The sequence below is a fragment of the Stegostoma tigrinum genome, chromosome 13, assembly GCF_030684315.1.
Source record: "Stegostoma tigrinum isolate sSteTig4 chromosome 13, sSteTig4.hap1, whole genome shotgun sequence".
Lineage (NCBI taxonomy): Eukaryota > Metazoa > Chordata > Chondrichthyes > Orectolobiformes > Stegostomatidae > Stegostoma > Stegostoma tigrinum.
The window spans coordinates 63164174-63186276 of NC_081366.1; the positions used below are offsets into that span (position 1 = coordinate 63164174).

Consider the following 22103-nt stretch of genomic DNA (forward strand, 5'->3'; position numbering starts at 1 on the left):
TCTGCATACTGTTAATGTCTCGCTGAAGCCTGCAACAGCCCTCGATACTATCAACGACAGCTCCAACCTTGTGTCATCAGCAAACATACTAACCTACCCCACAATCTCCTCATCCAAGTAATTTATAAAAACTACAATGAGCAGAGGCCCAAGAAGACAGCTCTGCAGGACACCACTCAGCACTGACCTCCAGGCAGAATATTTACCATCTACAACCACTCTCTGCCTCCTGACAGCCAACCAATTCTGAATACAGACAGCCAAATTGCCATGTCTCCCATACCTCCTGAGTTTATGAATGAACCTACCGTGGGGAACCTTGTCAAATGCCTTGCTGAAGTCCATGTACACCATATCCACTGCTCGACCCTCGTCAACCCGTCTCGTGACTTCCTCAAAAAACTCAATAAGATTTGTGAGGCAAGACCTGCCACTCACAAAGCCATGCTGACTCCCTTTACTCATGCTATGCTTTTCCAAATAGTCATAAATCCTATCCCTCAGAATTCTTTCCAAAACCTTGCTGACCACAGACATAAGACTGGCTGGTCTGTAATTTCCAGGGATTTCCCTATTCCCTTTCTTGAAAAGAGGAACAACATTTGCCTTCCTCCAATCTTCCGGTACGACTCCCATGGAGAGTGAGGAAGCAAAGATCTTCGCCAGCGGCTTAGCAACTTCCTTTCTCACTTCCCGGAGCAACCTAGAATAAATCTGGTCTGGCCCTGGGGACTTATCAATCTTAATGTTTGCCAAAATTTCCAGCACATCAACTTCCTCAATCTAGATCTGTTCAAGCCTGTTTCACTGCTCCTCAAAGTTCTCATTCACAACAAGGTCCCTTTCCTTAGTCCCTATCTGCTCAGACTCCACGCACAAGTTCCCTACGCTATCCCTGATCATTCTCTTATTCCTCACATATGAGTAAAATGCCTTCGGTTTCTCCCTAATCCTTCCTGCCAAGCCATTTTCGTGCCCCCTCCTGGCCTTTCTCAGTCCACTTTTGAGCTCCTTCCAAGCAAGCCTATAATCTTCTAAAGCTGTGCTCGACCCTTGCTTCCTCCACCTTAAGTAAGCTGCCTCTTTCTTTTTGACGAGAAGCACCTCTGTTCTCGTCATCCAAGGCTCCTTAATCTTACCCCTTCTTACCTGTCTCAGAGGAACAAATTTATGCATCACTTGCAACAACTGCCCCTTAAACAGTTTCCACATGTCTGTTGTACCCGTTCTGTGGAACAATTGCTCCCAATCTGTACTTCCCAACTCCTGCCTGATAGCGTCATAGTTTCCTTTTCCCCAGTTAAATATCTTCCCCTGGTAACTGCTCCTTTCCCTCTCCATGGCTCTGGTAAATGTGAGGCTGTGTGGTCACTGTCGCCAAAGTGTTCCCCCACTGCGAGATCTGACACTTGTCCTGGCTCATTGCCGAGCACCAAATCCAAAATGGCCTCTCCCCTTGTCGGCCTGTCCACATACTGAGTAAGGAAACCCTCCTGAACACACCTGACAAAAACGGCTCCATCCAAACCATCTGCACTAAGGAGGTTCCAATCAATATTGGGAAAGTTGAAGTCAACCATAACAACAACCCTGCTACGTTTGCACTTTTCAACAACCTGCCGGTCTGTGAGTTCTTCGATCTCCCTACTGCTATTTGGGGGTCTGTAGAAAACCCCCAATGAAGTGACTGCTCCCTTGCTGTTCCTAACTTCCACCCATACTGACTCAGTCAACAAACCTTCCTCAAATGTCAGAGGTAGGTTCTTTACTCAGTGAGTAGTAAGGGCATGGAATGCCCTGCCTGCAACAGTAGTAGACTCGCCAAGTTTAAGGGCATTTAAATGGTCATTGGATAAACATATGGATGATAATGGAATAGTGTAGGTGAGATGGGCTTCAGATTGGTTTCACATATCAGCGCAACATCGAGGGCCGAAGGGCCTGTACTGCACTGTAATGTTCTACGTTCTATGTTTTAGAAGTGGTATTCTTGGAATACGACATCGGATATGGAAGGATGACTCCGAGGAACATGAATATGAACGCCATCAAGGAATTTCCAAGACCATCCTTGAAGAAAAAGGTGCTTCGATATTTGGGTCTGAGTGGATTCTGCCGGAGGTTTGTACCAAAATTTAGTGTGTGGTGGGACTGCTGATGGATTTGCTAAAGAAGAACATGAAATTCCAGTGGACAGAACAAAGCCAGGAGGTATTTATGAATTTAAAAGCCGTATTAACCATCGTACCAGTTTTAACCACACCAAATTTCTTGAAACCCTTTAAAATCACTGTCAACATCAGCGACCTAAGAGTTGGAGCTGTGATGATACAGGAGAATAATGATGGAATTGAAAGGCCATTTGGTTATTTTTCAAAGAATCTCAATATCCACCAGAGAAAATACTCCACCATTGAAAAACAGTTATTGAGTTTACAACATTTCAACGTTTATGTTACAAACAATTTTTCAGGGATGATACAGGCCACATCCCTTTCACCTTTTTAGATTTAAGGACAAGAATATGAGATTATTTCATTGGAGCTTTTAATTTTCAGATTGTACATGTGGCAAGTCGTAAAAATGTTGTTGCATATATGTGTTATGAGGGCTTTAAAAGAAAATGCCTAAACAAGATAAAACCAGTACAGTCCAATGTCATATATGTATGCAGAATTAGTATGAAAGGTGTAGCTTTTTATTACTGACCTATGTATTGTGTGATAATGGTGCTCAGATTTTTAAAAAATATCAAGCCATTTTTTCATAATGATGGTTCTTCTTTTCCTTAAGGGAGGACATTTGGCACTGGGCAGCATCTCCTGCTGCGAGTCCCGAGGCGAGGAGGGTGGGAGGAAGGGGAGATGACAAGAAGGACAGAGCAGTTGCTACCATTATGCTTATCATATGCTGGTCACTCTCTGTGATTTTAAAATCACTAGACTAGGGTTGGGGCATTGTAAGATAACTGGAGTGGAGGTTTCTAAAATCATTGGGCTATTAGTGCGGGGAGGTTATAAAAACACTAAGCTGGGCCAGGGGGTTTATAAAATCACTGAGCTATGGGGTGAGAAGTTTACAGAATTTCTGGGCTGGTAGGTGTTTATATAAGCATTGGGCTGCAAGGGTGTTATAAAATTACTGGGCTGTGGGCTGTGTTATGAAGTTGTATAGAGTAATTATGAATTGGAAGGCAGGAAACTAGAATTTGTAAAAACAACAAGGGAGAAGAGTGTGTGGTTTCTTTAAGAGGTAAAGTGTTTTTCTAGGTTTAGAGATTTATACAGAAAAAGAAGTGTCTGTATGCAGCTGAAGATGTACAGCCAGTTCTGAAATTGAAACACGTATCAATTGGCTGTGTGATTGGAAACCTTAGGCTTGTTTTGATGTTTTGGCAAATAGTGGGAATCAGCCAATTAATTTTAACCAAGCACTTAGTGGTTGAAAGCCAACTGAATTTAAATCTGATGGTCTTGACAACCTCGGAACAATGCCATTGTAAGCAAATTGATATGCCATTCAAGGTATATAAGGAGAGAGTTTTGAAAATCAGTGTGAGAGCGAACTGCTATTTGACGAATAAACACCTAACCCTCACAAGAAATTGCTAAGCTCTCAGAGAAAGCACCATCTATCCATTAAATGTTCCACAGCACTTCCAGATAAGAGCCCTCATACCCTCATAGAAGACTTCTCATAGAAAACATCCCTGACAGCTGGATTAGCTGAAGAAACGTGTTTATGACTTGAGAACTGGACTGGGCGTGGCGGTTGTACAAAGTTTGGGCTGGGGAGAGGTTTGTCACCATCCTTCACCTGCTCCACAAGGTGATATGGAAGTTGTAGCAATCACAAGTGGCTCCACCACTGATCAATTCCCTGTTCAAGTAGGTTCACCATCGCCTCAACACTGCTCTTGATCTACCTCCCTGCAATGCTTCACCTCATCACCCATAAGCTCCCCTCTAGAGCGGAACTGACCTTAGGATTTCCTGTTGGGCAAAGCAGCTATTGATAAAGAGATCCAGGACATTTCCAGTGTGCTAGTACAGCCTTTGGCTGCCTGAGGAAAAGGTGTTTGAGGACAACAAAATCAGATCTGACACCAAGGCTCATTATATAGAGCTGTGGAGGTTCCTGCCCTCCTTTTAGCTCTGAGACATGGACTGTCTACAGCAGACACATAAAGGCACTGGAGCAGTACCACCAATGCTGCAAATCCATTGGGAAGGATACAAACCAACACTGGCATCCTCACCCAGGCCAACATTCCCCACAGTGAAGCACTGACCACCCTTGATTGGCTGTGATGGGCTGTACATGTCATCCGCGCGATTGACATGAGACTTCCCAGGAAGGTGCTCTTCTCCCAACCCGAAACAACAGGCATGCCCCAGGCAGAGAGAGGAGGAGCTTCAGGGATAGCCTCAAAGCATCACAAAACATCAAAACAAGCCTAAGGGTTCCAATCACACAGCCAATTGATGCCCCAAACTCTATGCCTGTGTTACTGACTATATCTCTACTGATATTAATCAATTTCACTCAAACTGTCATTCAGTAACCCCACACTCCACAGTGCCTTGTGTTAAAAGGCTATATCACGACTGATGATAATTCAGCTCTCTCAAACCATCTCTCAGTAACCTCCACACTCTTACCACCCTGTGCTGCAGTCTCTGTCTCCAAACAGGTTAATCCAGCTCCCTAACAGGTCGTGCACAACCACCTCCTCCCCCACAGCAATCTCCTGATGGTAATCCATCTCCTTCAGATGGTCACTCAGCGAGCTCCCTATCCCTTCAATTGACTGTGTCACTGATTGTATCTGTACTGATTTTAATTCAGCTCCATCATCCTATCACTCAGCAACACCTCTGACCCCCAGTAATCTGCATTACATCTGACGTTAATCGAGTTCCCTCGCACTGTGACTCAGTAAACCCCCACCCTCTACAGCATCCTGTTTTACTGACTGTATTTCGACTGATTTTCTCCTGCTCTCTCACTCTGGCACTCAGAACCCCCTCTCCCTGAGCAACCTGTATTACTGATTGTATTGAGGGTTAATGCAGCACCCTCACACTGTCACCCAGTAATCCATAACACTCTCAGTGCCATATAGCTCAACTGATATTATCCAGTTGCCTCACCCTGTCGTTCAGATGCTTCTCTTAACCTCAGTAATGTCCATAATCCCTTTACTACTTACTGTATCTCGACTGATGCAAAACAAGTTCCCTCACATTGTCATTCAGTAACATCTGAATCCCCAGCACCCCTTGCTATTATTTGTATCACTATAGATGTTAATCAAGCTCTCACACTGTCACTCAGTAATACATCCACCAATCTAGCTGTGTTACTGATTGGATCACTACTGATGTTACTCCACCTCACTGACAGTGTCACTCAATTACTCCTCACCCACCAAATACTCTGTGTTTCAGGCTGAATCTTTACTGGTGTTTATCCAACTCACTTCACAGCATCATTCAGTGCCCCTCGTTCCCCAGAACCCTGCACTACCAACTGTATCTCTACTGATGTTTATCAAGGTCCCTCACACTGTCACTTAAGAATCCTTCTGCAAACTGTATTACTGATTGTAGCTCAGCTGATGTTAATTCAGCAGCATCACATTGTCATACAGTAATCCCTCTCCCAACAGCATCCTGTGTTACTGACTGTATCTGTACTTTGGTTAATCTAGAGCTGTAATACTGTCACGCTACAAGCCCTGTACTTGTCAGGTACACTGTGCTGTTGACTGTATCTCTCCAGATATTTATCCAGCTGCCTCACACTGTCACTCCATAACATCTCTCTACCAGTGCCCTGTGTTACTGACTGCATTTCTACTATGTTAATCCAGTTCCCTCACAGTATCACTCGGTGATATTTCCCCAAGAGAGCCCTGTGTTTCTGATTGTATCTCTACTGATGTTAATCCTGTTCCATCACATTGTCACACAATGAAGTGTCTCCTACAAGAGCTCTGTACTACTGAAAAATGAATCCTGTGGTGGCACAGTGGTTCAGTGGTTAGCACGGCTACCTCAGCGCCAGAAACCCGGGTTTGATTGCAACCTTGGGCAACTGTTTGTGCTTAATTAACACATTTTCCCCGTATCTGCATGGGTTTTTGTTGGGTGCTCCAGTTTCCTCTCAGTCCAAAGATATGCAAGTTAGATGGATTGATCATGCTAAATTTCCAATACTGTTCAGAGGTGTGTAGGTTACAGATTAGATTCCCTACAATGTGGAAACAGGCCCTTCGGCCCAACAGGTCCACACCACCCCTTGCAACATCCCACCCTGACCCATCACCCTATAACCCACACACCCCTAAACACTCTGGGCAATTTAGCATGGCCAATCTACCTAGCCTGCACATCTTTGGACTGTGGGAGAAACCAGGGCACATGGAGGAAACCCGTGCAGACACGAGGAGAATGTGCAAACTCCGCACAGACTGTCGACCGAGGCTGGAATCGAACCCGGGTCCCTGGCGCTGTGAGGCTATAGTGGCTCAGTGGTTAACCACTGAGCCACCATGCCGCCCAAACCATCTCACAGTAACCCCCACACTCCTACCACCCTGTGCTGCAGTCTATGTCTCCAAACAGTTTAGTCCAGCTTCCTAACAGTTCGTGCCCAACCACCTCCATGCTTTATCCATGGGAAATTCAGGGTTACAGTGAGAGTGTGGGGAGATGGTTCTGGTGGGATGCTTTTCGAAGTGTCAGTGTGGACTTGTTGGGCTGAATGGCTTGTTTCCACACTGTGGGGATTCTACGATCCTGTGATGTGAACCATCTCTCACTCTTCGGCCCTCACCCTTTTCTTCCCTCTCATAACAGCAATTGTCTCCCTATTGTCCTCACTTACCAGGCCAACCACATCTACATCCAAAGGATCACTTGCTGCCATTTCTGCCACCTTCAGCAGGATGTCACCACCAGACACATATTCCCTTCCCTTCCCTTGTCAGTCTTTCAAAAGAACTATTCCCTCCAGGTCAACTTGGTCCACTCCTAGTACTTCCCTATAGCCCCATGACATCTTTACCCACAATCGCAGAAGGCTTAGCACCTACTCACTTACTTCCTCTGTCATCCCTACCCACGGCACCATACAAACCTTCACTCAATCTAGTCTACCGTATTTGCTGTTCACAATGTGGTGTCTTCTACTCTGGAGAGATGAAATGCAGGCTGGGTGACCACTTAGCAGAACATTTACATTCTGTCTCTAAAAAGAGCCTTGACCTTCCTGTTGCCTGCTACTTCAACACATCATTATGTTCCTTGGCCAACATCTCTGTCTCGGGCTTAGTGCAGTGCTCCAGCAAAACTCAGCGCAAGCTGGAAGGACGGCATCTGATCTTTGGCCTGGAAACTCCACAGCCTTCACGACTCAATATTGGGTGCGATAGTTTTAGGGCCCGAGAACCTCCTCCCATGTCCTTACCTCTACCCACACACCTATACTTGTCATCACATACGCTGGTACCACAACCATCTCATTGTCATCTACTAATGGTCTCAATTAGCAACTATTGATTCCTCCAAGTTAACCTTCACCTATTCTTTTATCTGTCCAACAGTTGTTTTCTCTCTCTTTCAGGGTTTCATCTCCACCCATCAGTGACTCCTCCCTCTACCCCATGATCAGCATATATACCACCTTTTTCCTAGCTACAATCAGTTCTAGAAGGCAGCTCACTGGACTGGAAACATTGACTCTGCTTTTTCTCCACAGATGCTGCCAGACATGCTATGTTTTCCTGACAATTTCTGTTTTCATTGCTGCACATTGTCATTTAGGCACCCCTCATCCAGCCAGCGGCCTGTGTTACTGGCTTTTTAAAAAAATTATTCATTTTATGGGATGTGTGCATTGCTGGCTGACTAGCATTTGTTACTCAATCCTATTTGCCCTTGAGAAGATGGTGGTGCCTTCTTGAACAGCTGCAGTCCACCTGCTGTGGGTTGACCCATAATGCTCTTAGGGAGGGCATTCCAGGATTTTGACCCAGCGACTGTGAAGTAACAGCGATGTACTTCAGGGTCAGGATGCTGAGTGGTTTGGAGAGGAAATTGAAGGTGGTGGTGTTTCCAGATATCTGCTGCCCTTGTCTTTCTAGGAAGTGTTTGTGGGTTTGAAGGGTGCTGCCTGAGGATCTTTGATGAATTTCTGCAGTGCATCTTGTTAGTACACACTGCTGCTACTGAGCTTCGGTGGTAGAGGGAGTGGATGCTTGTGGATGTAGTGCAAATCAAGTGGGTTGCTTTGTCCTGGATGGTGTCAAGCTTCTTGAGTGTTACTGGGGCTGCATTCATCCAGGCAAGTGGGGAGTATTCCATCACAATCCTGACTTGTGCCTGTGGACAGGCTTCGGTGAGTCAGGAGGTGAGTTACTTGTGACAGTATTCTTAGCCTCTGACCTGCTCTTATAGCCACCATGTTTATCGGTGAGTCCATTTGTGTTTCTGATCAATGATAACTCCCAGAATGTTGATAATGGGGGGACTCAGTGATGGTAATACCATTGAATGAGAAGGGACGATGATTGGATTGCCTCTTATTGGTGATGGCCATAGCCTGGCATTGTGTGGCATGAATGTTACTTGCCACTTATCAGCCCAAGCTTGGATATTGCCCAGATCTTGTTGCATTTGCTTCACTATCTGAGGAGTTGTGAATAGTGCTGAACATTCTGCAATCATTGGCGAACATCCCCACTTCTGATCTAATGGTTCATTAATGAAACAACTGAAGCTATTTGGGCCTAGGAACTCCTGCAGGGATGTCCTGGAGCTGAGATGACAGACCTCTAACAACCACAACTATCTTCCTATGTGTCAGGTATGACTCTAAACACCAGAGAGTTTGGCCCTGATTCCCATTAATTCTAGTTTTGCTAGGACTCCTTCATGCCACACTCAGTCAAATGCAGCCTTGAAGTTAAGTGCTGTCATTCTCACTTCACCTCTGGAATTCAGCTTTTTTGCCTAAGCTTGATTCAAGGCTGTAATGAGGACAGGAGCTGAGTGGCCCTGGCGGAAACCAATCTGGGCATCACTGAGCAGGTTATTGCTGAGCAGGTGCTGCTTTATAGCACTGTTGATGACGTCTTCCATCACTTTACTAATGATCAACAGTAGATTGATGGGGCGGTAATCGGCCCGGTTGGATTTGTCCTGCTTTTTATGTACAAGACATATTTGGGCAATTTTCCACAGTGTTGGGTAGGTGTTAGTGTTGTAACTGTACTGTAACTTTCTTTTTTTTTTTTTTCTTTCTTTCTTTTTTGAGTGCGAGCAGCAGCGGAGGCAAGACGGACCCGGAAGACTGCAGCTAAGGTAAAGCAGTTTATTTTTAAAATTACTTACCGGTAGCGGGCAGCGGTGTTTTTTTTTCCTCTTTCAGAGAAGGAGCGGGAGCATCAGAGGAAGTGACGAGGACCAGAGGGGCAGCCGGGAAGGAAAGCAGTGAGTATAAATACTCACCCTTCGACGCCAACGGCCTTTTTGAGTGCGAGCAGCAGCGGAGGCAAGACGGACCCGGAAGACTGCAGCTAAGGTAAAGCAGTTTATTTTTAAAATTACTTACCGGTAGCGGGCAGCGGTGTTTTTTTTTCCTCTTTCAGAGAAGGAGCGGGAGCATCAGAGGAAGTGACGAGGACCAGAGGGGCAGCCGGGAAGGAAAGCAGTGACCATATATATCAGCAAGGCGGCTTAACCCGAGACTCTACAACTGTAGTGTCTCCCACCCGCCCTCCTCCTCTAACCTAGTTAATAAGGTAAGGTTCATTCTAAACTTTCTCTATTGAACATAAGTTTGTTATTAATTTGTTATTATTACTTGAAGTGAGCTTTCTGCTTTAGTATTGAGTGGGTGTTCAGATAAGTGGGGTATGGATGCTAGGGCAGTTGCTTGCTCCTCCTGCAAAATGTGGCAGTTGGGAGATGTGGCACACGTCTCCGCTGGCTACATCTGCGGGAAGTGCACCCAGCTACAGCTCCTTGAAAACCGTGTTAGGGAAATGGAGCTGGAGCTGGATGAACTACGGATCATTCGGGAGGCAGAGGGGGTAATTGAGAGGAGTTATCGGGAGTTGGTCACTCCTAAGGCTCAGGACGAGGATAGATGGGTTACAGTTAGGGGGAGGAAAGGGGACAGACAGACAGTGCAGAGATCCCCTGTGGGCATTCCCCTCAGCAATAAGTATACCGTTTTGGATACTGCTGGGGGGGTTGACCTACCAGAGGAAAGCCATAGTAGTCAGTTCTCTGGCACTGAGCCTGACACTGTGGCAAAGAAGGGAAGGGGGCAGAATAGAAAAGTACTCGTGGTAGGGGACTCTATAGTTAGGGGAATCGACAGGAGATTTTGTGGGCAAGATCGGGATTCCCGGAAGGTATGTTGCCTCCCTGGTGCCAGGGTCCGGGACGTCTCCGATCGGGTGTATAAAGTTCTGAAAGGGGAGGGTGAACAGCCAGAAATCGTGTTACATATTGGCACAAATGATATAGCCAGAAATAGGTTTGAGGATATAAAAAGTGATTTCAGGGAGTTAGGATGGAAGCTGCAGAGCAGGACGAACAGAGTAGTGTTCTCTGGTTTACTACCGGTGCCACGAGATAGCGAGGTGAGGAACAGGGAGCGGGCGCAGCTGAACACGTGGCTACGCAGCTGGTGTAGGAGGGAGGGTTTCAGATATGTTGATAATTGGGATGCCTTCTGGGGAAGGTGGGACCTGTACAAGAAGGACGGGTTGCATCTGAACTGGAAGGGGACCAATGTCCTGGGTGGAAGGTTTGCTCGAGTAGTTCGAGAGGGTTTAAACTAGTATGGCAGGGGGGTGGGAACCTGAGCTGTATACCAGAGGTGAGCGTTGATGCAGGTGAGGCAGTAGCAAGAGGTAGACCAGCTAGTGGGAAGGATTTTCCTGGGAAGGAACCAAGGGATCGGTTAAAGTGTGTTTGCTTTAATGCAAGGAGTATCAGGAATAAAAGTGATGAACTTAGAGCATGGATCAGTACCTGGTGCTATGATGTTGTGGCCATAACAGAGACATGGGTTTCTCATGGGCTGGAATGGTTGCTGGATATTCCAGGGTTTAGAACATTTAAAAAGAATAGGGAGGGGGGAAAAAGAGGAGGGGGTGTAGCACTACTAATCAGAGAGGGTATCACAGCTACAGAAGCTTCCATTGTCGAGGAAGATCTGCCTACTGAGTCAGTATGGGTGGAAATTAGGAACAGCAAGGGAGTAGTCACCTCGTTAGGGGTTTACTACAGGCCCCCCAATAGCAGCAGGGAGATTGTAGAAAGCATAGGTCGACAGATTTTGGAAAAGTGTGGACGCAGTAGGGTTGTTGTAATGGGTGACTTTAACTTTCCTAATATTGATTGGAACCTCCTTCGAGCAGAAGATTTGAATGGAGCTGTTTTTGTAAGGTGTGTTCAGGAGGGTTTCCTAACGCAGTACGTTGACAGGCCGACGAGGGGAGAGGCCATTCTAGACTTGGTGCTCGGAAACGAGCCGGGGCAGGTATCAGATCTTGTGGTGGGAGAGCATTTTGGTGATAGTGACCATAACACTCTCTCATTCTACATAGCTATGGAGAAGGAGAGGATTAGGCAGAATGGGAGGATATTTAATTGGGGAAGAGGAAACTATGATGCGATTAGACACGAGTTAGGAAGCATGGACTGGGAGCAGTTGTTCCATGGTAAGGGAACTATAGACATGTGGAGATGGTTTAAGGAACAGTTGTTGGGAGTGATGAGTAAATATGTCCCTCTGAGACAGGCAAGACGGGGTAAGATAAAGGAACCTTGGATGACGAGAGCGGTGGAGCTTCTAGTGAAAAGGAAGAAGGTAGCTTACATAAGGTGGAGGAAGCTAGGGTCAAGTTCAGCTAGAGAGGATTACATGCAGGCAAGGAAGGAGCTCAAAAATGGTCTGAGGAGAGCCAGGAGGGGGCACGAGAAAGGCTTGGCAGAAGGAATCCGGGAAAACACAAAGGCATTTTACACTTACGTGAGGAATAAGAGAATGGTCAAAGAAAGAGTAGGGCCGATCAGGGATAGCATAGGGAACTTGTGTGTGGAGCCTGAGGAGGTAGGGGAAGCCCTAAATGAGTTTTTTGCTTCTGTCTTTACGAAAGAAACGACCTGTGTAGTGAATGAAACCTTTGAAGAGCAGGTGTGCATGCTGGAATGGATAGAGATAGAGGAAGCTGATGTACTGAAAATTTTGTCAAACATTAAGATTGACAAGTCGCCAGGCCCGGATCAGATTTGTCCTCTGCTGCTTTGGGAAGCGAGAAATGCAATTGCTTCGCCACTTGCGAAGATCTTTGCATCCTCGCTCTCCACTGGAGTCGTACCTGAGGACTGGAGAGAGGCAAATGTAATTCCTCTCTTCAAGAAAGGAAATAGGGAAATCCCCGGCAATTATAGACCGGTAAGTCTCACGTCTGTCGTCTGCAAGGTGTTAGAAAGGATTCTGAGGGATAAGATTTATGACCATCTGGAAGAGCATGGCTTGATCAAATACAGTCAACACGGCTTTGTGAGGGGTAGGTCATGCCTTACAAACCTTATCGAGTTTTTTGAGGATGTGACTAGTAAGGTTGTTGAGGGTCAAGCTGTGGATGTGGTGTATATGGACTTCAGTAAGGCATTTGATAAGGTTCCCCATGGAAGGCTCATTCAGAAGGTCAGGAGGAATGGGATACAGGGGAACTTAGCTGCTTGGATACAGAATTGGCTGGCCAACAGAAGACAGCGAGTGGTAGTAGAAGGAAAATATTCTGCCTGGAAGTCAGTGGTGAGTGGGGTTCCACAGGGCTCTGTCCTTGGGCCTCTACTGTTTGTAATTTTTATTAATGACTTGGACGAGGGAATTGAAGGATGGGTCAGCAAGTTTGCAGACGACACAAAGGTCGGAGGTGTCGTTGATAGTGTAGAGGGCTGTTGTAGGCTGCAGCGGGACATTGACAGGATGCAGAGATGGGCTGAGAGGTGGCAGATGGAGTTCAACCTGGATAAATGCGAGGTGATGCATTTTGGAAGGTCGAATTTGAAAGCTGAGTACAGGATTAAGGATAGGATTCTTGGCAGCGTGGAGGAACAGAGGGATCTTGGTGTGCAGATACATAGATCCCTTAAAATGGCCACCCAAGTGGACAGGGTTGTTAAGAAAGCATATGGTGTTTTGGCTTTCATTAACAGGGGGATTGAGTTTAAGAGTCGTGAGATCTTGTTGCAGCTCTATAAAACTTTGGTTAGACCGCACTTGGAATACTGCGTCCAGTTCTGGGCGCCCTATTATAGGAAAGATGTGGATGCTTTGGAGAGGGTTCAGAGGAGGTTTACCAGGATGCTGCCTGGACTGGAGGGCTTATCTTATGAAGAGAGGTTGACTGAGCTCGGTCTCTTTTCATTGGAGAAAAGGAGGAGGAGAGGGGACCTAATTGAGGTATACAAGATAATGAGAGGCATAGATAGAGTCGATAGCCAGAGACTATTTCCCAGGGCAGAAATGGCTAGCACGAGGGGTCATAGTTTTAAGCTGGTTGGTGGAAAGTATAGAGGGGATGTCAGAGGCAGGTTCTTTACGCAGAGAGTTGTGAGAGCATGGAATGCGTTGCCAGCAGCAGTTGTGGAAGCAAGGTCATTGGGGTCATTTAAGAGACTGCTGGACATGCATATGGTCACAGAAATTTGAGGGTGCATCCATGAGGATCAATGGTCGGCACAACATTGTGGGCTGAAGGGCCTGTTCTGTGCTGTACTGTTCTATGTTCTATGTTCTATGTTCTATGTACTGGAATGCTTGGCTAGGGGAGTGATAAGTTCTGGAACACAAGTCTTCAGTACTATTGCCAGAATGTTGTCAGGGTCTGCAGCCTTTGTAAGATCAAGTGCCTCCAATTGTTTCTTGATATCACATGGAGTGAATCAAATTGGATGTAGACTGGTATCTGTAATGCTGGGGACCACTGGAGGAGGCTGAGATGGGTCATCCATTCGGCAAATATCATTGAAGATTATTGTGAAAGCTTCAGCCTTATTTTTTGCACTGATGTTCTGGGCTCTTCCATCATTGAGGATCAGGATATTTATTGAGCCTTCTCCTCCAATGAGTTGTTAATCACCCTCTACCATTCATGACTAGATGTGGCAGAACTGCAGAGCTTAGATCTGATCTGTTGATTGTGGGATAGCTCTGTATATCAGTTGCTGCTTATGGTGTTTGGTTTGCAAGTAGTCCTGTTTCGTGGCTTCACCAGGTTGACACCTCATTCTCAGGTATGCCTGGTGGCTGGTTTGGGCATACCTTCCTGCAGTCTCCATTAAACCAGGTTTGATTCCCTAGCTTGATTGTATTGATTGAGTGGGAGATATCCTGGGCCATGAGGTTACTGATTGTGTTGGGAGTACAATTCTGCTGCCGCTGATGGCCCACAGCACCTCATGGATGCCCCTTCTTGAGTTGCTAGATCTGTTTGAACTGTGTCCCATTTAGCACAGTGATAGTGCCACACAGCACGATGGAGGTTATTCTCAATGCGAAGGTGGGACTTTACCTCCACAAGGACAGTGCCGTGATTGCTGTTATTAATACTGATATGGACAGATGCATCTGCAACTGGAAGACTGCTAAAGATTAAGTCAAGTATGATTTTCCTGTTGTTGGTTCCCTCACCACCTGCTGCAGACCCAGTCTAGCAGCTATATCCTTTAGGACGCGACCAGCTTGATCAGTAGTACTGCTGCTGAGATACTCTTGGTGGTGGATATTGAAATCCCCACCCAGAGTACATTTTGTGCCTTTGCCATTCTTAGTGTTTCCTGTAAGTATTGTTCAACATGGAGGAATTTCATGATTGGGGCTGTTAACCTGATCCAATCATGGAGAGCTGAATGACAGATATAAACAGGAGAGTCAGAGGTTTTGCTCACTCTGAGAGCTAGCTCTGAGCAAGCTTTTCCGCTGTAAAGAACTATACACATGTAAATAAAGAGTGACTAGGTCTTTTCTACATTGGTGAGACCAAACATAGAGCAGGTTGACTGTTTCACCGAGCATCTTTGCCTCGCTTGAAACTACCAACCTAATCTTCTGGTCACAGTTTCTGGCCTCCTCCAGTATTGCAGTGAATCAGATCGCAGATTTGCGCAGCAACACCTTATCTTCTGCCTGGGTACCCAGCAGCTCGGACAACTTAACACTGACTTCTCTAATTTAAAATAACCTTCCCACCCATTACCTGGCACCCTTTCCAACCCCACTTCTTCCCTTTCATTCCACCTACAGCCTCCTCCTTTCCATTCCAGCTACCAACTGGATTCATCCCTCCCATCAACCAACCAAGTTGAACCTACAACTGGTGACCACCCATCACCACCATTCAGCTTCCCTCCCACCCCCTTTTATCTGTAGCTCACCATACCCCACATTCGGTCCTGCAGAAGGGTAATACTTATATGTTGACTTCTCCTCCTCCAGATGCTGCCTAGCTATCTGTGTTTTTCCAGCCTCCTATTTGTCTACCTTGGATTCCAACATCTGTAATTCATTTGTCTCTAGTCTTTAACAAAATTCGCTCTGGACTCCAAACTCTAAGTCTGTGGATGACCTCAGCTAGAATCTTTACAGGGGACAGCTAAAACTTCAGCTCTCGTCACTTATCAGAAGCAGCTAGTTCAGTTTCCACTGATTGTAGTAAAAGCTCAGGCCCGAGCCTAAAGGTACAAAATTGGTTGAGAAAAATTCATCTTGATTGGCTCAACATTTTTCAATGACAAAATGGCTGCTTGAGTGAAGTTCCAATTAAATAACAGGAAATTTTTCAGGAAGGTGTAGGGGCTACCAACAGAGTCAGGGCCACCATACATGTCGACCAGGAAACAATTCAATGATTCTGTCAGGCCTGCCCAGTGTTATTTGCTTTACGTGCAAAAGTAGATGCAGAAATCACGAGGCTGGAAAGTGAAGGAATTATCAAACCAGTAGAGTTTACAGAATGGATATCATTGATTGTAGCGATTGTGAAGCCCAACAGGTCTATTTGCCTTTGTGAGGATTTTAAACAAACAGTAAACCACTTCTCACAGCTAGATAAATACCCTACCTCCGAACTTATGTGCAAAGCTGGTGGGGGGAAGCTGTCCTTCATGAAGCTGGACATGAGCCATGCATACCTGCAATTGTGTACAGATGATGATTCTCAGAAATATGCTACAATCAAAACCTATAAGGGCTTGTACCAATATATGAGATTGCTATTTGGGGTGTCATCAGCCTGTGCCATTTTTCAGCAGACAATAGACAACATTTTATAAAGTCTACCCCAGGTTACCATTTATCTGGATGGCCTGCTAATAACCAGGAATAGCAATAAAGAGCACTTAGAGAACTTGGACATAGCCCTTAGACATTTCTCCAAGGCGGGCATATGCCTTGGAAGATAAATATATGTGTTCCAAGAACCCCAATTGATCTAAACGGGCTGCTGAGTCGACAAGATCGACTTACACCCATTAGAGGAAAAAGTGAGGGCAATCAAAGGTGCCCCGGCTCCCATGACTGTACCAAGGCTTGGGTATTTCCTTGGATTGGTGAATTATTATGGAACGTTCATACACAATCTGACCTCCACTCTGGCAGCTTTACAACTACTATTGAAAAAGGGGCAACCTTGGACATTTTCTCATAGCCAAGACATAGCCTTCAGGGAAGTGAAGAAGTAGCTATCATTGGCTAAGGTGTTGGCACAGAATGGTCCAAAGTGAGAGCTGGTGCTGACAATAAGATGCCTCCCCATATGGTATTGGGGTAATGTGGCTCACAGACAGCCTAATAGAAAGGAAAACCCAAGAGCGTATGCTTCCCAGAATTCGGCTGATGCAGAGTACAAATACGCCCAGATAGAGAAGGAAGGTTTGATGGTCATCTTTGGTGTTAGAAAGTTCCACCAAAGCGTATAGCAATATAAATTTGTCATAGTAACCTCTGCTAGGGCTACCCAAAGAGAACATGGCTGTGCTACCTAAAGCTTCAAGTTGAATTCAGCAGTTAATTGCATAGTAAGTGCATTCAGTTACAAGTTGGAACACCACAGGAGGGGCCAAGTAGCAAATGCAGATACCCTGAGCTTCCTCCCAGTAGCAGATACACCACTGATGGCCAAGTAGCAAATGCAGATACCTTGAGCTTCCTCCCACTAGCAGATACACCATTGATGCTCACCACTGGAAGAGTCCATTCTGGTTTTAAACTTTCTGGACACCCCTCCAGTCACTGATGACAATATCGGACTCTGGACGCAAAAGATCCAGTACTGGCATACCTAAAACAGCTGGTCGTGATATCATAAACAAAAGGCCTATCATAACCAGAATTGAAATGTTTTTGGAACCGATAAGACCAGATTGCTGTAGAAAATAGCATTTTATTATGCGGAGCAAGAGTGATTTTCCCTTGCAAGTGTTGCCACCAGATACTGGCAGAACTCCACAAGGTCATCCAGTGTTGGTGTCAGACATGTTGGTGAGAAGTCATGTCTGGTCACCAGTATTGGATGCAGACATAGCCCCTTTGGTCAGGCACTGCTGAGGGTGCCAAGAAGGACAAAACTTACTGCCAGCACGCCGGAATGGCTGGATAAACCTTAGACTTGGTTATATGTCGGCTATCCCAGCCCTATCATGGGCTCAACATTCTTAGTCACTGTGCACGCCCACTCAATGTGGTTGGATGTGCAAACAGTGCATTCTCAAACAAGAGTGCTTTGACAGAAAAGCTGTGAGCATCTTTTGCGATATACCGGCTCCTGGAAATGTTAGCCACAGGCCACCATTTACCAGCAGGGTATTTAAGTATTTCCTAAAGTCAAATGGTATTTGGGCAATTAAGGACAGCTCTATACCATCCACTGTCTAATAGTTTGGCGGAAAGAGCAGTCCAAACTGTGAAGGCAGGCTTAAAGGCACAACCTACAGCTTCTAAGGTTTTAGAATAGATTTGTAGCTCGGGTTGTGGATGTTGTAGGGCCCACTGAACTGGTTCATTGTTTTGCAGAATGTTTCATTACCCTGCTGGGTAGGATCAGATATTCAGAGACAATGGATACCTGGAAAACTGGGTCAGAAGATGCCTATTACATGAACAACACCAGGAAGATAGTACACTCCCTAACACATTCATCACGCTAACTTACATCAGGAACACATCTGAACTGACCACAAGACTCCTATGACCACGAGGTATCAGAGTAGCATCGTAATGAAACGTCTGCAAAACAATGAATCAGCTCAGTGAGAAAACTAACTACAACCTACAGCCTCACTTGATACCAAACTGTTCCTGTTCCCATTTGATTATTGGGCCAGCCCTCATGCAACTACAGGGATAGCCTCAGCAGAGCTACTAATGAGAAGCAGAGTCTGCACCAGGTTAAATCTGAACCTAGATCAGGTTAAATCTCAGACCTGGGGGGGGATGAGGGTAAAACAGCATCAGGAATGCCGATGCCAGACACAAGACTCCTCCAAGCGAGACAGACAGTTTACTTCAGGGGATGAAGTTTGGTGTTGGAACCACGGAAATAGCCCTGCATGGGTAAGAGGCGTGGTTGTTGCAAAGGTCCCTTACAACGTTTAGGTTGGCGAAGCAGTCCTGAACGAGCACATGGACCACATGAAAGCTACAAACCCACAGGCAAGGCAAGAGCAAAATGTAACCTGCACCTCAGGACAGCAAGAAAGGCTGTCAAAATCTATGGGTTCTCTGCCTCTGTCCGTTGCTGAAGAAACGTCGGAATCTGAACTGGAGATGGCATTTGTTGTAGTCTCGACACCTTTACCGCCTGAAGAAGAGGATGAATTTCTTCCAAGATGCTTCAGTTGCAGGAGGTGGGCTATGGTCTGGTATACGCCGCCCATATCTGAGGCTGAGTCAGAGGAACCAGACCGGGTGTGAAAATGGTCCAGAAGAGGCTACAAGAAAACAAACAGGCCTATGTCTCCAGACTTAGAGGGGGATTTAAAGGACCTGAAGAGTAACTTTTTCATGCAGCGGGTGGTGTGTGAATGGAATGAGCTGAGAGACGAAGTGGAGGAGGCAGATACAATTAGAACATTGAAAAGGCATCTGGATAGGTATATGAATAGGAAAGGTTTAGAGGGATAGAGACCAAATGCTGGCAATGGGATTAGATCAGATTGGGATGTCTGGGCAAGTTGAATTGAAGGGTATGTTGCCATGCTATATGATCCCATAATTCTATAATTAACCTCCAACTTATTTCACACATCCCCAACTACACCATTCCGTCTCTGAATTAACACTCCCTCCCACTCGCTTTGGGACTCCATACCCCTTTTCCACTTCTGGTCCTCTCCTCCTTTCTACTGTCCCCTTTCCTCCTCTCCAAACCCACTGTCTCCATCACCCAACTGCAGATCTGAAATCATTCCCACTCTGGATCTGACCCTCTCTCCCACACACAGTTGCCTTTTACATGTTTCAGACTCAATTTGCCTTCTCCTGCATGTGACCTGCCCGTTCCCTTGCTCTGGGCCTAATTTGCCTCCATTCTCTACCCTCCAGACACAACCTCCCCCATTCCTCCACTGCCAGATCCAACCCAAAATGTCATCCCCTCCACAGACCCAACACCCACCCTCAACCGCCCTCGACTAAACTGATTTCTCCCATCCCCTGGCAACCGGCCCCGGATTCCTCCTACAGTCCAAAGATGTGCAGGTTAGGTGGGCTGGCATGTTAAATTGTCCAAAGTGCACAGGGATGTGCAGGCAAGGTGAATTAGCCATGGGAAATTCAAGGTTACAGGGATAGGTTAGGGGTGTGGGTCTGGGTGGGATGCTCTTTGCAGAACAAAAGATCAAAAGAGAAGTAGGGCACAGGAGCAGGGCCTATGGCCGTACAAGCCTGTACCAATCACCATGCCCTGACTAATGTCTGCAGCGTGGGGGTGGGAGCGGCGCTGGCAGAAGCGTTGTTGATGTTGGCAGTGGGTGTGGTGTTGGTGGTGTCCTCAGCATCAGCGAAGGAAGTGGCGGCATGGTTCGCGGCAGCTGAAGTAACGTGAATGGCATTTGCTGAAGTCATGAGGTCAGTGGTGTTAGGCAGAGTGGCAGTGGTGACCATGTGGTTAATGGTAGCAGGTACATTGAGGGGGAGGTTCTGGGTAAGGTTGAGGACTTTGGGTGCATGGGATAAGCCATTTTTGGTGGTAAGCACAGGCAAGTTTAGTGTACTTATTGATTTTAATGCCGGATAGGGTGGAGAAAAAGCATTGGTTGAGGTTGTGGATCCTCCGGAGAATGAAAAACAAAGAGTCCTTTGCAGGTCTGGGAGAGGGAGGCTCAGAGCTGGGGTAGGGTTGATTGGAGTGCCAGAAGACGTCGGTGCAGTGCTGAGTGTGTACTTGTGGATCCACAGAGAAAACAGTTTTCAGAGACTCTGGATGTTGTATATGTAGAGGTTGTTGTGGTGAGGGCCAAATTGGGATGACCAGAATGTAGTCTGCTCTCTGGGGAGGCCTCTGTGTGATTGAGATGTTGTTTGCTGGGCAAGAGCCTTGTTGGACCTTCCTCCCCATTGGGGTGGTGATTCACGGGACAGGAGCTTTGTTGGCCCCTGGGATGATAATTCTAGGGTAGCAAAAAGTTGCCATTCCTTAGTTTCTAAAATACTTTTTAGGCCTTGTCATTTATGTCAATGCATTTAGAAATGTTCAGTGTTGGTCCCACACTGACACTTGGGGGCCTGGCTGTGGACACTCTGGGACACAGGGCTGGGGATGGTTGCTTCAGATCTCTTGGGATTTCCCAGTTGTCAGTGTGGTTTTTCAGTATGCCAACCAGACGTCCTATTCATCTGGTCACATTTTCCAGCATTTGGCCCATATCCTTCTGAACGCTTCCTGTTCATGTACCCATCCAGATGTATTCTAAATATTGTAATTGTACCAGCCTCTACCACCTCCTCTAGCAGCTGATTCCCAGGTCCCTTTTAAATCTTGCCACTCTCACCTTAAGCCTATGCCCTCTAGTTTTGCATTCTCTTACCCTGGGGGAAATGATCTTGCCTAATTACCACATTCTTGCCCCTCATAATTTTATAAACCTCTCTGAGGTCACACCTCAGCCTCCAACATTGCAGCAAAAATCGGACCACACTGCGCACCCACTTCCTATAGCTCAAACCCTCCAACCCTGGCATCATCCTTGTAAATCTTTTCTGAACCCTTTCAAGGTTTACAACATCCTTCCTATAGAAGGGAGACCAGAATTGAATGTAATGCTCCAAAAGAGACCTAACCAATATCCTGTATTGTTGCAATGTGACATCCTAATTCCAATACTCAATGAACTGCTCAATAAAGGCAAGTGCACCAAATGCCTTCTTCACTGACCTGCCTATCTGCAACTCCAGTTTCAACTGAGCCATGAACCTACACCCCAAGGTCTCTTTATTCGGCAACACTCTCCAAGACCTTTCTGTTAAGTGCAAACATCCTGCCCTGATTTGCCTTAGTAAATTGCAGCGCCTCACATTTTTATGAATTAAATTACATCTGTCACTTTTCGGCCCATTGGTCCATCTGAACAAGGACCATTGTACTCTGAGGTAACCTCCTTCACGGTCCACTACGCAAATTGAGTGTAATCTGCATCATGTTCAAGAGTTCAGGATTGTGTCTTTGCATGTGTATGGATACCTCTGTGTTTTGGGAGTAGAGGTGGAGACAGTTAAGACTGACGTAACCTCTGCATCTCTAGGATTATTCCAAGGCACAACATCGTGGGCCGAAGGGCCTGTACTGTGCTGTGCTTCTCTATGTTCTATGTTCTACTCGGACTATGCCTGTCCTTCAAACACTTGACTGTGGCATCATTGAGAGAGCTCCCTCTGCTGTCTCTGTCCTGGGAGTTTTTGATACATGAGGCTTATAACAATATTTAGTGTTTGTTATATAACTACATCATGTTTATGTCTCTATATAAATATACCATATATGTTACAACTGTATGCGTTTAAATACAATCAGT

At 46.1% G+C, this 22103-nt stretch overlaps 1 protein-coding gene across 3 annotated transcripts in view; it reads right to left on the reverse strand.

Moving 5' to 3' along the window:
- LOC125458529 (Kv channel-interacting protein 1) overlaps window positions 1–22103 on the reverse strand; it is a 495719-nt gene that overhangs the window by 55034 nt on the left and 418582 nt on the right. The window lies entirely within an intron of this gene.